Below are 15,200 nucleotides of genomic sequence, written 5' to 3' on the forward strand. Positions count from 1 at the left end.
CGGTCTAATATCTAATATCTCGCTGGCCAATATTTTACTCATTTAATCACCTTGTAAACTAGACAATTTACTTAACTCTGTGTATTGCTTACTATCTATATTTCCCTGCTAGAATTAAAGCTCCATATAGACAAAAATCTGTTTTGCTTACTAAATGCCTCCCAAGTATCTAGAAGAGAGCCAGCACACTGCAGGTGCTAAATAAGGATACTTAATATTTTGTCTTCCTATCTAGAAACAAAAGTCTTGAAGAACAATGTTGACATCTATACTGACAATGTCCCATGGATAGCTGGCTTCATCTGAAGATTTGTCACTCTTGTTTAAAAAAAAAACAAAAGCTGACTTCACGACACAGTGTTTTCTTCACAAAGAGGTGCTAGTGTCAAAAACTCTGGCAGGTGAGAGGAAAAAGTTGCTTGAAACTACAAAAAATGATTAACTTTATTAAACAAAAACCTGTTCACTTGAAAATATTTATGGGTGCCTGGGTGGCTGAGTCGGTTGAGCGTTTGACTTCAGCTCAGGTCGTGATCTCATGGTCCGTGGGTTCGAGCCCCGCATTGGGCTCTGTGCTGACAGCTCAGAGCCTGGAGCCTGTTTTGGATTCTGTGTCTCCCTCTCTCTCTGCCCCTCCCCCGCTCACAGTCTGTCTGTCTGTCTGTCTCTCTCTCTCTCTCTCTTTCCCCCTCCCTCCCTCCCTCTCTCTCTTGAAAAATAAACATTAAAAAAAATTTTAAAGAAAAAATAAAAACCAATGTTTAAAGAACTATGTTACAACCTGAACAAGGAGCATATGAATCTCCTGTTACATCCAGAAGTGCAGTGACTTAGTGCATGAGGAGTTCTCAACAGGGTGTCAGCGCTGAAAGGTGAAGTGCAGAGTACTTTCACACAGTAGGCTATGTGCTTGGAGAAAAAAGGCTGCCTACTGAAACCAGCCAACTTAGCAAACACTTGTTATCACAAGAAACAAGTGAATGACTTTGCAAGACCTTAGAGAAAATGTTTTGACTTCAAGTGACAAGATTATTGGGGAGAAAATCAGGTGACAAACAAAAATCATAAAACTGCTCCTACTGCTGCTTGGGTTTGAGAGTGAAAAAGGGTATCTGTAAATCTCAAGTCTTGCGGACCTAGAAGAACAAAATTGAAAAGCAAAATTAAACAGGATTTCCTCCTTATTTTCAAACAAGTGTAAGACTGAATGAGGAACCCCTCCTCCGAATCTACTGCTCAGGCTGAGAACTTGACTTTGAGGAAGAAGAATTTCATATGCTATGGTCTAATTACACACTCAAGATGAGACTTCCTGATCTGTCCCTAAAAGAGTTCTCAGTGTCTACAAACGAGTAGTATCCTGAAAATCTTAGGAAAGTAATGAACATTTCGCTGTAGGCTTTCAACCTCTCATGCAAGAAAGATTTTGTTTTTTAATAGCATCAAGAGCCAGGAAGAAATAATCTTATGTTGGTTGAAATGAAATCTGTGAATGGTTATTTCAAGTTCAACATAGAAAGCAAAAACAAGTTTCATGAGAGATAAACTTCATTCTTTTGGCTTCAAAAAATAACAATTTTATTGTATAAAGCCTTTTCATAAAAAATCAACACATATAATCATTCATAACTTCTGAACCTATATTCACTCAAGTGAGTGAGTGGGAAAAAAAGTTTGTTTTTTTCAAATTCTTATATAAATTGTATATTAGGCTCTATTTTCGTTAATATTATTTTAACCTATGGTTTTTAGTAGCTTTGCTATTTGACACTGTTAATGTTCACATTGTATTTTTTTTTTATTTTTTTTAATTTGTTTTTTCTTTGAATGTATACATTGTAAACAACGTTAATTAGAATCAACTTAAAGTGGTACTGGCAAAAAGACAGAAAACCAGACCAACAGAATAGACCTTAAAGTCTAGAAATAAGTGCACACATCTCTGGCCGACTGATTTTTGGCAAGGTTACCAAGTCCACTCAGTGAAGAAAGAATATGAGCACCCCTCAGAGATATTGTGGGTTCAGTTCCAGACCACTGTAATGAAGCGAGTATCATAATAAGGCAAGTCAAATAAATTGTTTGGTTTCCCAGCACATATAAAAGCCTTGTCTACACTATACTGTAGTCAATTAAGTGTGCAAAGCACAATATCAAAAAAAAAAAAAAAAACAATGTGCATACCTTAATTAAAAAGTACTTCATTGCTAAAAAGTGCTAACCATCATGTAAGTTTTCAGCAAATCAGAATCACTGACTGCAGATCACCATAATAAATATAATAATGAAAAAGTTTGAAATAATGTGAGAATTACCAAAATGTGACACACACAAAGTGAGCAAATGCGTTGGAAAAATGGTGCCAACAGGCTTGTTAGATACAGCATTGCCACAAACCTTCAATTTATAAAAAACAGTATCTGTGAAATGCAATAAAGCAAAGCACAAGAAAGTGAAGTATGTCTGTAGTCCCTTCTATGCTGGGACAGCGTGACTTCCACATGCAAAAGAATGAAGTTGGTACTCAAACCGTATTATAAAAATTAACTCAAAATGGATCAGTGACCCCAATATAAGTGCTAAAACTTTCAGTAGAAAACACGGAGGTAAATCTGCAGGACCTGGAATTGGCAAGAGATTCTCCACTGCAGCAACAAAAGCACAACCAACAAAAGAAAAAAAAAGATAAGGTGGACTTCAAAATTTAAAGCTTTTTGTGCATCAAAGGACACTATCAAGAAAGTGAAAAGCAAACACAGAATGGGAGAAAATATTTGCATTTATATATCTGATAAGAGTTTTGTAGCCAAATATATATACAACTTCTCCAACTCAACAACCAAAAGAGAACTCAATTTAAAAACGAGCAAAGGACTTGAGGGGCGCCTGGCTGGCTCAGTCGGTAAAGCATGCAACCTTAGGACTTGAATAGACATTTCTTCAAAGAAAATATTCAAATGACCAATAGGCACATGAAAAGATGTTCAACATCATTAGTCATTAGAGAAATGCAAATCAAAATCACAGTATTACTTCATACCAACTAGGATGTCTATAATTTAAAAAACAGTAAATAGGGGTTGAAAATGTGGATAAACTAAAACCCTCATTTGTGGCTGGTGGGAATAATGTAAAATGGTGCAACCATGTAGAAAACAGTTTGGCAGTTCCTCAAGCTAAATGTAAAATACCATATGACCCAGCAACTCTACTCCAAAGTACACACCCAAGAACTGAAAACAGTGACTTGAAGAGATAATTGTCATTAATGTCCATAGAAGCATTATTCACAATAGCCAAAAGTAGAAAAAATCCAGGTGTCCACTAACAGATGAAGGGACAACATGTGGTAGATACACACAATGGAATATTATTCAGCTTTTTATAAAAAGGAATGAGGTTCTTGTATATGCTATAACATGAACCTTGAAAATATTATGTAAAGTGAAATAAGCTAGAAACAAAGCAACAAAAATCATATGCCCCCACCTATATGAAATACCTAGAATTGGCAAATTCATAGACATATAAAATAGATTTTAGAAGTTAGCAGGGGTTGGAGATGAGAGGATGTAGGGAGTCATAGTCTAATAATTAAAAAGTGTCTGCAGTGACAAAAAATTTCAGAAATAGTGGCGATGGCCGTACAACTTTGTGAATGCAATTAATGCCACTGAATCAAAAGCTAAAAAATGGTTACACAGGCCAATTTTATATTAGATATGTTTTACCACAACAAAAAAATACAAAACATTAACTTACATTATTTATTTAAATTAGGTCTATCCTATCTTTTATAAAAATGAATTCATTTTACTTTAAGTCAGTTAAACAGAAATGTATTATCTTTACCACATGAGGTTTTAAAAATCATGAAAAGGAAGAAAGATTAGTTTCCAGAATGGTAAGGTAATTTTAACTACCTATTTGCTTTTCACATAAGGTTAAAGTCTTTTTTGTATGCTTTAAATAAAGAAAAATAAAACTACTTTTGTATACATCATATACCACAAGGCATAATTTATTAATGTCTTGTGTAGTAAAAATTCGTAGTAAGACTCCTTAAGCCTACTTGTATAAAGTAAAAAAAATAAAGTGGGAAATTTAAGGAAAGGAAAACCTGTTTTTCCTACCTGCATTACTAACTCACATTAGAGTTCATACTGTTTGTGGGGATGGAGATCCACACAAAAGAGCAGACTAATTAAATAGCCACAATAAACAGATGTGCAGGAAAATACTCTCTTTCAAAAGAGCATTAGCAGTCATTACTGCTACTGGTACTATTATACAGACTTAAAATTTCAATTACACCCCGCCAACTCTGAGCCTCATAAGGCCCCGAAGGCCTACTGTCCTGCCATGTGCAATCCCATCCAGCAAGAAGGGCTCTCCACCCAGCTAGTTCCACCATCAGCTGAACCAGCTGCACCCCACTCAGTCCTCAAGCTGTCAGTGCCTTGCCCTACCAGCCCTCAGAATTATTCAAACAAATTAATCACATCCTCCCATGAGGGCAGTCCTTTTGTTATTTCATCCATTTGTTACTACAAAGCCTGCCTCCCATGGCCACTGTGACTGGTTCACTCTACTCCCAAATGCAACTTCCATGAGGCATGCAGTATCCTCCTCTCCCAGGTTGTGAGTATTTGACGAATAAACTGTTGTTAGTAGCATCTGGTCAAAGTCAGGCAGTAGCCATCTCATACCATTTAAGACATAAGATCCCTCCTTCACCAATGAATTGATCAGAAGAACAATTATCAGAACTAATTATCACAGCTGCTAACACAGATGTTCTAATTTTTATGCAGGAATTTCCTGAGACCTGAAAATTATCTCGTGGACCCTTTGGGGTATAGAGAAAGGCCAGTAGACAGGACTGGTGTAGCCATAACAGGTCTTGGCCCAGTGTGGTTCTACAGCTAGTTAAGTACAGCAGGACATTCCTGATCACCATAGCCTCCTGACCACCACAGTTTCCTGATTTTAATTATTCTTTTTTTATAAAGTAAAACTTCAGTTTACTCATCTGTTTATCACACAGTACATGAGTACACGAGGTAAAGTGTTTCACATTACATATTCCTCTTCCAACTCCTTGGAATGTTCACTTCTTTGGTTAAAAGGAGAGACTAGACATGAGGGGCAGGCAATGCTTACATAACTGAAATAAAGTTGAGGAGGGGGCAAGAGCACCTACGTGGCTCAGTCAGTTGAGCATCTGACGTCAGCTGAGATCATGATCTCACAGTTTGTGGGTTCAAGCACCGCACCGGGCTCCGTTCTGTCAGAGCCCACTTCAGATCCTCTGTCCCCCCTTCTCTCCACCTCTTCCCCACTCGCACTGTCTCTCAAAAAATAAATACTTAAAAAAAAATTGAGGAGGGGCAATGCTAACATCACCCTGGCAGGGATGGGCAAAGGGGACTGTTAGTCACAGCTATTTTCTAGAACTGTTAGCTGGAAACAAAGGAGCACCACTCCTGGACGCTCTTGCTGTCATGGGCCTCAGTCAGCCCCACCACACAGGTACAGCAGCGCTTTTGGGTAGTTGCCTTTGGTGCCTCACTGGATGCAGCAGTACAAGGACTCGCCACACTTTCTCTTGAATTCAGACCTAATTTTCAACATGTCCACTGAGAGAGACCATGACTCTAATCAGGACTTTACTGGGGCACCTGCCTGGCTCAGTCAGTACAGCATGCAACTCCTGATCTCAGGGTCCTGAGTTCGAGCCCCACAGTGGGTGCAGAGATTACTTTAAAAATTTAAGATTTAATCAGGACTTTATCACGAGTCCTTCTGCCCTTCCTGGAGTCATATAGTCAGCAAAATATAGGGGCTTGTTCTGAATGCACAGCCCCGGCTTCGGGAAAGCATTTTCCAGATCTCCTTTGACCTCCTTCTTGATGCTGTCCAGCATGTCATACTTTCTGGATGTGTCACACACTTCACTTGTTTTGATGCTGATCCACTTGGGCACATCAGTTCCTTTCCTCTTCACTCCAGCATCATAGAGATCCCAGGCACCTTGGTCCATCAATCAGTTCATAACCAATGACAGAGCCATCCTCTGCTCTTCTACCCTTTGCGAGGGCAACCATCAGCTTGCAGAAGTCACCAGATGTGTCAGAAACAATAACCTCCAGATCAATCTTGTACATTTCCTCATAGACTCTATTAATTTTCTGAAGCTCCTAGTTGGTCCTTGAGCAGACGATCGCAATGAGGGAGTCCTCATGAGTGCCCAGGCCCTTCATGGAGGATTTCAGCACAGAAGCATCATACTGAACAGGTGTTTGCAACAGGCCCCAAAACACGGTCTCCAGGCTGACTTCAGTGCTGATACAAGTTCCCTTTTGGTCCTTCTCTGGTGGGGAAGGCAACATCCTGTTTCTGTTCATTGTTGAGGCTGGTCAAAATGGTTGACAATGGTGACCTCATCCACACCTTTGGTCTTGATAGCTGTTTCAATGTTCAGAGCATCACACTCAGTATCAAAATTGGTATATGCAAAATTGGCATCACCAACCAGCATGAACTTGGGGGTGGGAGTTTTCACCCTCCAAGCTGAGCTTGCAGAGAACGTCGTGAACAGCAGACATTCTGAAAGAAGCTAGGCCAGACGCCGAGAGCCGCAAGCATCCCCAGTTGTGGAGTCAACAGTATCCTGATTTTAAAATATCAGTGTGGTTCTAGGAATGAAGATCTGAAAGCAATTTCACAACTAGACAGGTCTCTTAATCATAAAAGAGACAATATCTCCCTTGGTCTCTCAGTTTTGTGTAGAGGTTTTGGGAGTTGTTCCTTAAAGCTCAACCTAGAATCTCTTTCTTTAAATCTCCGAACAATTCCGTAAACCAATTAAAACCCGTGCCAGGTATTGATTTATTGCCCCTCATCTCTAAATTCACCATTTTTGCCTGCTCTGTGAAAACGGATGTGTGCCCTTAAAATACTAATTTCTTTGCCAGCTGGCAAGACATTAAGCTTTGTCAAGAGGGCACTGGAAAGACATTGCAGAGGAAAAGGATTTTGCTTCCTGGCTCCGGGGTGTTCACTTGGCTGCAGCAGCCAAGGCTTCTCTGGGACCCATTCCTGCAACAAGGATGGTTTCTACAGCACCAGGCTCCTACAGCACATGCAGCCTCTCCAACAGGGGTCTACGCTGCTCTGTAGCAGAGGGCCTCCGGTGAGACATCTCCCCATGAACAGCTTTCCCTGGCACCCTACAAGGTGAACATGCAGCAAATTCCACTAGTGTCACACCACACCTACTTGCCTTGACCTTACCTTTTTCAACAAGTCTTCAGTGGGGAAGAGGGGCCCACTCTATCTCAGCCTTGGGGCCAGTAACCAGCTATCCCACTATTCTTTAGAGTTATCTTTACTTCTTGCTGACAAATCCCTCAATTCTCCAATCCCTGTTATAGTCAATAATTTTTTATATTAATCTTTCCCTGTTAAATTACTGTGTGGTTTCTATTTCCTGATTGGACCCAGACTGATATATCCCAGCAAACTACTTAGTACTCTAACATAAATAAACCTTCTCTGCCTAAGGTGTCTGAGTGAATTTCGTTCTCTGAAATTCAAACTTCAATTTTCTTTTTCAAAAAGACTTTTGTGAGGAAAAATCATACAATCAGAGATTAGAAAAATCTATGACCTCATTTTTTAATTAGCAAGTGATACTAATTAATCATAGGTTTTAAGTATTAACTCTGAGAATTGTATTCCTAGATCAGCCTATTAAATACTTTAACTGTAAAATTAACTCCATCTTAGAGTACTATCATTCTTGTTATGCTTAACTACTGTTTAAAAAGTTAGTCTACAATGAGATACCACTTCTCACCCACTAGCATGGCTATAATAGTTTTTAAAACTTTTTTTTTTTTTAACGTTTATTTATTTTTGAGACAGAGAGAGACAGAGCATGAACGGGGGAGGGTCAGAGAGAGGGAGACACAGAATCTGAAACTGGCTCCAGGCTCTGAGCTGTCAGCCCAGAGCCCAACGCGGGGCTCGAACTCACGGACCGCGAGATCATGACTTGAGCTGAAGTCGGCCGCTTAACTGACTGAGCCACCCAGGCGCCCCTAGTTTTTAAAAAATACAGACAATAACAAGCATTAGCAAGGATGTGAAAAACTGGAATCCTTATACATTGTTGATAGGAATTTAAAACGGTACAGCTGCTTTGAAAACAATCTAACAGCTCCTCAAAAGGTTAAACAAAAAGAAACCATGTGACCCAACTATTCCATTTCTAAGTATATACTCAAAGAAATGAAAATTTATATCCACACAAAAATTTGTACACAAATGTTCCTAACAGCATTATTCATAACCAAAAAGTGGAAATAACCCAAATGTCCACCAACCAATGAATGGATAAATGAAATGTGGTATAGCTATATAGAATATTATTCAATGATAAAAAGAAACAAAGGACTGATATATGCTACATAAATGAACCTTGAAAATATATTAAATAAAAGGAAGCCAGTCATGAAAGACAACATCATTGTATGATTCCATTTATATGAAATATCCAGAATAGGTAAATCTATACAGAGAGTAGATTAACGCTTATCTAGGACTAGAAGAGAATGGGGTGGGGCTGGGGAAGGAGACACACTAAAAGGATGTGGGATTTCTTTTTGGGGCAATAAAAATGTTCGAAAATTCACTGTGGTGATGGCTACACAACTCTGTGAATATACTAAAGGGCACTGAATTGCATATTTTAAAGGGAAAATTGTATGGTATGTGAGTTATATCTCAATAAAGCTGTTAAAAAAAAAGGTTAGGGGCGCCTGGGTGGCGCAGTCGGTTAAGCGTCCGACTTCAGCCAGGTCACGATCTCGCGGTCCGTGAGTTCGAGCCCCGCGTCAGGCTCTGGGCTGATGGCTCGGAGCCTGGAGCCTGTTTCCGATTCTGTGTCTCCCTCTCTCTCTGCCCCTCCCCCGTTCATGCTCTGTCTCTCTCTGTCCCAAAAATAAATTAAAAAAAAAAAAAAAAAAAAAGGTTAGTCACTGCAGGAACTTTCTAATTCAATCCATCCTTAAATTAGGGTTAAGGGCTTAACACTCTCTGTAGTTCAGTGCCTGATTCCCACAATAGAATACAATATCCCTTTTACACAAAAGCAAAACTACTGACCCACCTGGGTCTTTAGGGAGAAAAAAAAACACAATCCTGCTATGCTGCACATAAAAAAAAAATCCGCAGTATACATTTCCCAAAAGGGGGGGGGGGGGGGGAAGTGTCTGTATAACTTGACTTTTATATATATTTAAAGGTGGCTTGAACTTGAATTAAATGTGGGCATATGGCCTTGGCAGAAAACCACATAAGCAAGATCAACTGACTCAACCTAGCCCACACATAAGAAAAAAACAAGCAATTTTATATACTCTAGCTCAAGAAAAGTATTGGATTTTCTGATTTGTGTTTTAGATTCTCCTGATCTTTTGCTCTCAACTAGAGCTAGTTCCAGAGCCCAAGAAACCAAAACTGAAGGCCTCAGGTTCCACTGGCTTAAGCTTAAAATCAAACCTATCAGCCAAGTCAGTACGTGTGCATAAACACACTTCATACATGTAAGCCTGTCCTAATTTCCATTCCACAAACAAGCCATAAAAGAAATTCTGGCACACGCCCCAAAGTTAAGGTTATATTTTCTAAATATATATACCTCACAAACATACATGGTTTTTAATGTATTTCAAATCAAACTGCTAAAAATGCAAAGAAACATACACTATTCACATGAAATCTTTTAAATACAGTCTGAGGAAATATGATTCCTTTTCACTTGCATTGTTTAAACAACCTGGTTCTATTCCTATTCAACCAGAACAACTTCACTATTTTACTCTCAAATGTCCACAAATGGGCCTCCCTACAAGATATAATTAGGCAAAATTTCCACTGTTTAAAAACTTTGGGGAAGCACTGCTCTAGTCAACAATGATTACCTTTGCTGTTAAATAGTAGACATTGTTCTTATTGTAGTGGATGTGGACAACTAAGGAAAGACTGCAGTTAAAGATCTGGGTAGTTGGTTCTACTGCGAGGAACCGGGAAACAAGTACACTGAAAAGGCATCATCTTTTGTCAGCTTTCTCTAATTGTTTCATTATCTGAAAAGAAGAAATCACTTTTCAAGAACATAAGGCAGCTACTATTCCCCCACACCAGCTATGTCAATGTGATGGAAAACTGTAAATTCTGATTACTGAATAAGAAACATCCCAAAGAATATGACCATACCCTTGGCAGCAACCTTGAAGGAACAGTGAGAAATTTTAAGGGAAGAAGGTATACAGTATCTGTTGTCTAAGGAAAGAGAAGTAACATTCCCAGCAAAAGGCATATAAAAATCATTTCCATTTAAATTGAAAGAAATATATATATTGGACACAGTCTGCATATACTAACCCACATCTCCATATACATTGACCTACTCTAAATTACTACTATTAGAGTATACAGTTTCATCTAGTTACCTTATTCGTATGGTATTCAATGATTAGAGATGTGGGAACAAACACAGATCCCCATGCACTCAAAAATGCACATATAACTTTTGACTCCCCCCAGATTTAGTTATCAATAGCCAGAAGCCTGGCTGGTCAATTGACCAGAAGCCTTACCAATAATGTAAACAGCCAATTAACATATATTTTGCATGTGTATGTATATGCATTATACACCATATTCTCACAATAAAGTAAGCTAGAGGAAAAAAATATTAATAAAATCATAAGGAAAAGAAAATACATTTACAGTACTGTACTGTATTTATAAAAAACAACATGCAGATAGGTGGACCCACACAGTTCAAACTCATGTTGTTTCAAAGGTCAACGGTAGTTTATGAATGTTGCAGCCCAATCTGCAAACAGGCAAATTTTTTTACCTATATTATTGTCATTAATTTTACCAAAAAACTGTGGATAAGAGGAAACCTATAAAAGTTATACCTTTTACCTTTCTTCATCATGCATCCTCATTAAAAACCTAAGTTTGGATAGTTCACATGCTACTCCACAAAGATGTTCCAGCACTTACACAAGGTCTAATTTGTTTTGCTATATGATGTTTTAATTATACTACAAATAATGTGTTACCATTGGGAGCAGAATTGCACCACACTTCAATCCAACTAAATAATTTATTTAATATTACTCTTCCCTCAACTCAGATTCCAACCATTTTTAGATTTAAACAAATGTCAAAATTCATAAACCTATATAGGTGATATTTGACATTAAAATTCTTACCCTGAAACACATATTGTCCTTGCCTCTAACCTATGACAAGCCCATGAAAATGGTTTCAGTTTTGTCTGTTTGTTGTTTAAGTAAAGTATCACAGCCAAAGTCGGTCCCAATAAAAATCAAAATATACAGGATATAAGAGACTCAAAAAGCCATAAGGCATATAGAAATAAACAAGAAAAACTAAAATAAATTAAAAATTAAAAATTTAGGCAAACCAAAGATAGTCATAAAAACAAAACAAATAATAATAAATAATTTTTAAAAATATAAAAATGACAAAGTTCCTCCTGATCAGTAATTACTTTAAATCTAAATGGGTTAAAACCTCCAATCAAAAGGCAGAGATTGGCAGAATGGATTTAAAAAACATAATCCAACAATATGCTATCTACAAGAAACTCATTTAGATATAAAGGCACAAATAGTTTGAAAATAAAAAGACAGAAAAAGATTCCATGCAAATAGTGACCAAAAACAATGCAGGGTGGCTATACTAACATCAGAAAAAAAAGGGACTTTAAATCAAAAAAGATTACAAGAGACAAAGAAGGACACTATATATTAATAAAAGGTTTAAGACAGCAAGAAGATGTAACAATTATAAACATTCATGTACCTAATAACAGAGCATCAAAACACACTAAGCAAAAATTGACAGAATTAAAGGGGAAAACAAACAGTTCTACAATAATTGTTGGAGGCTTCACTATCCCATGGTCAGTCTTGGAAAGAACAACCAGACATAAGATAAATAAGAAAACAGAGGATTTGAATAACATTGTAAACCAACGAGAGATAACAAATATAAAACACTACCTAACAATAGAATATATATTCCTCTCAAGGGCACTTGGAGCATTCTCCAGGATAAACCACCTTTTAGGCCACAAATTGGGTCTCAATAGATTTTAAAAGACAGATATTATACAAGTAACCTCTCCAAACACAACAGAATGAAGCTAGAAATAAATAAGGAAAATTGGAAAATGCACAAGTTTGTGGAACAAAACAACATACTGTTTAACAACCAATGGGTCAAAGAAAAAAAATCACAAGGGAAATGAGATAAATGAAAATAAAACATACCAAAATTTACGGGATGCAGAGAAAGCAGGGCTAGGAGGGAAAGTTTACAGCTATAAACACTTACATGAAAAAAGAAAGATCTCAGGGGTGCCTGGGTGGCTCAATTGGTTAAGCATCTGACTTGGACTCAAGTCATGATCTCATTCATGATTCATGGTTCATGGGTTCAAGCTCCACATCAGGCTCTGTGCTGACAGTTCAGAGGCTGGAGCCTGCTTCTGATTCTGTGTCTCCCTCTCTTTCTGCCCCTCCCCTGCTCGTGTGCACACAGCACGCTCGCTCGCACTCTCTCTCTCAAAAATAAACATTTAAAAAAAAAAGAGAGAGAGAGAGAATGACCTCCTATCAACAACCTAACAAATTAAGGAACTAGAAAAAGGAGAACACAAAGCTAGCAGAAGGAAGGAAATACTAAGGATTAGAGCAGAGATAAAGAAAATAGAGAATAGAAAAATAGAGAAAAATCAACAAGTAAAAAAAAAACTGGTTCTCTAAAAAGATTAACAAAATTGGCAAAGCTTTAGTAAGCTTACGAAAAAACAGAGAAGGCTCAAATTATTAAAAGCAGGAAAGCAAGTGGAGACACGACTACTGATTCTACAGAAATACGAAGGATTTTAAGTGAATACTATGAACTGTGCACCAACAAATTGGATAAACTAGATGAAATTGACAAATTTCCTGAAACACAAAACTTACTGAAACGAAATCACAAAGAAACAGAAAATCTGAATAAATCCATAACTATTAAGGAGATTGGATGAGTAATCAAAAATTTCCCAACAAAGAAAAGACCCAGATTTGATGGCTTCACTTGTGAACTGTACCATTTAAAGAACATCAATCCTTCTCAAATTCTTTCAAAAAACTGAAGAGAAGGAGACACTCCCTCTTTCTATGAGGCCAGCACTGCCCTGATACCAAAGCCAAACAAAGACATTACAAGAAAACCAGAGATCAATAACCTTTATGAACACTGTCATACAAATCCTCAACAAAATAGCAGCAAACCAAATTCAGCAGCATAAATGCAAATCTAAACCACAATGAGATAGGACCTCACACCCATTAGAATGACTCCAATGGCCAACCCTACCCCCAAAAAGAGACCAATCAACCAGAAAACAAGTGTTGACAAGGATGTGGAGAAACTAGAATCCTTGTACACTGTTGGTATAGAAATAAAATGGTGCAGCTGTTATGGAAACAGTAGTTACTCAAAAATAGAATTACCATATGGCCCAGCAATTCCATTTCTAAATATGGACCCGAAAGAACTGAAAGCAGGGTCTCGAAGAAGTATTTCTACACCCATGTACATAGCAGCATTATTCACGATAGTCAAAAGGTAAAAGCAACCCAAAAGTCCACTGACAGATGAATAAACAAATATGGAATATACACACAATGGAATATTATTCAGCCCTAAAAGAAGAAATCCTAAACGGATGAATCCTGAAGACAATGCTAAATGAAATAGCCAGTCACAAAAGGGTAAATACTGCATGATTCTACTCATAAAAGGTACTCACACCAGTCAAATTCATAGAGAGAGAAAGTTGAATTTGTGGTTGCTAGTGATTACAAGAAGGAGGAAATGAGAATTTATTGTTCAATGGGTACAAACTTTCAGTTTTGCAAGACCAAAAAAGACCTGAAGATGGATGGTGTGATGGCTGCACAATAACGTGAATGTACTTAATACCACTGTAAAATGATTAAAATGACAATTTTTATATTTTATATATACATATAAGTTTAAAATAATTTTTAAATCAAAATACGAACTAAAAATACAAATATAAGAATTGGGAAAAATAAGCTTCAAATGAAATCACAAATTCGAATTGATGAGATTGATTTAAGAAATGACAAAGATGTCATCCATAGGCAAAGAAAATAAAAACAAAAAACCTAGAACTCTAGAGTTGTAAGAAACTTCAAAGATCACTTGGGAGTCAAATCCTCTTACTTTGCAATTAGGAGAGAAGCTCATCAAGGATGTTTGCTGTCTTGCCTTATTCAACATCACTTCTACCTACATACAACTAGAAATTGTGCCTACAATAAATTAAAAAGTCTGGAGAATTCCTGTCAAAAATAGTATTCTTTTTTTTATTTTTAATTAAAAAGAAAAAAATTTAACATTTATTTTTGAGAAAGAAAGGGGGGGGGGGAAGGGCAGAGAGAGAGGGAGACACAAAATCTGAAGCAGGCTCCAAGCTCCACGTTATCAACACAGAGCCGGATGCGGGGCTCAAACTCACTAACCACAAGATCATGACCTGAGCTGAAGTCAGATGCTTAACCGACTGAGCCACACAGGAACCCCAAAACAGTATTCTTTTCAATTCATTCAACACTTATTATATGTAGACAGTGTTTACATTTTTATTACCATTATTCTATCATAGATCTTTCATAAGCCTTACTATTACTTTTATTCCCCATGTCACCTATATACCCTTATAACCTTCATAATCTTAAGTCATTTTCCTAGTAAGGTATGACGTGAAGCAAAGAGAACAAATGCTGGGTACCTCTGCTTAGGGATGGTTGACCCTCAGCACGAATTAAGTGAGAAATGAACTTAAGAGATTAAGAAGGGAAGCTAAGATGTTTATTTTAGCTTAAGAGCTTGATATCAGTTGAGCTTTTCACATTTTGTGCCTTCACTATTTATCTAATATTTAAACCCCCCAAATTAGATTTGTTGAACATTAATGTGGAAATATACTCCCCAATCTTTTTGCTTTTAGATAGCATAATTTCAAATTACTAATACTATAGTTCCCCCATATCAGCATCTGACTAAAA

At 37.4% G+C, this 15,200-nt stretch overlaps 1 protein-coding gene and 1 pseudogene across 5 annotated transcripts in view; both read right to left on the reverse strand.

Moving 5' to 3' along the window:
- The window catches only part of AGTPBP1 (ATP/GTP binding carboxypeptidase 1), a 160,398-nt gene that overhangs the window by 140,108 nt on the left and 5,090 nt on the right, over positions 1-15,200 (reverse strand). The window contains exon 1 of one of the 5 annotated variants that reach the window (XM_049653235.1): positions 782-1,031. The exons of the other annotated variants lie outside the window; for them this stretch is intronic. The gene's annotated coding sequence lies outside the window, so the exon portion shown is untranslated. Of the gene's footprint in view, positions 1-781; positions 1,032-15,200 lie in introns of those variants that run through there. 5 annotated transcript variants of the gene reach the window in all.
- Positions 5,435-6,662, reverse strand: LOC125938454 (annexin A2-like; annotated as a pseudogene).

This window comes from Panthera uncia, chromosome D4, assembly GCF_023721935.1.
Source record: "Panthera uncia isolate 11264 chromosome D4, Puncia_PCG_1.0, whole genome shotgun sequence".
NCBI classification, from domain to species: Eukaryota; Metazoa; Chordata; class Mammalia; order Carnivora; family Felidae; genus Panthera; species Panthera uncia.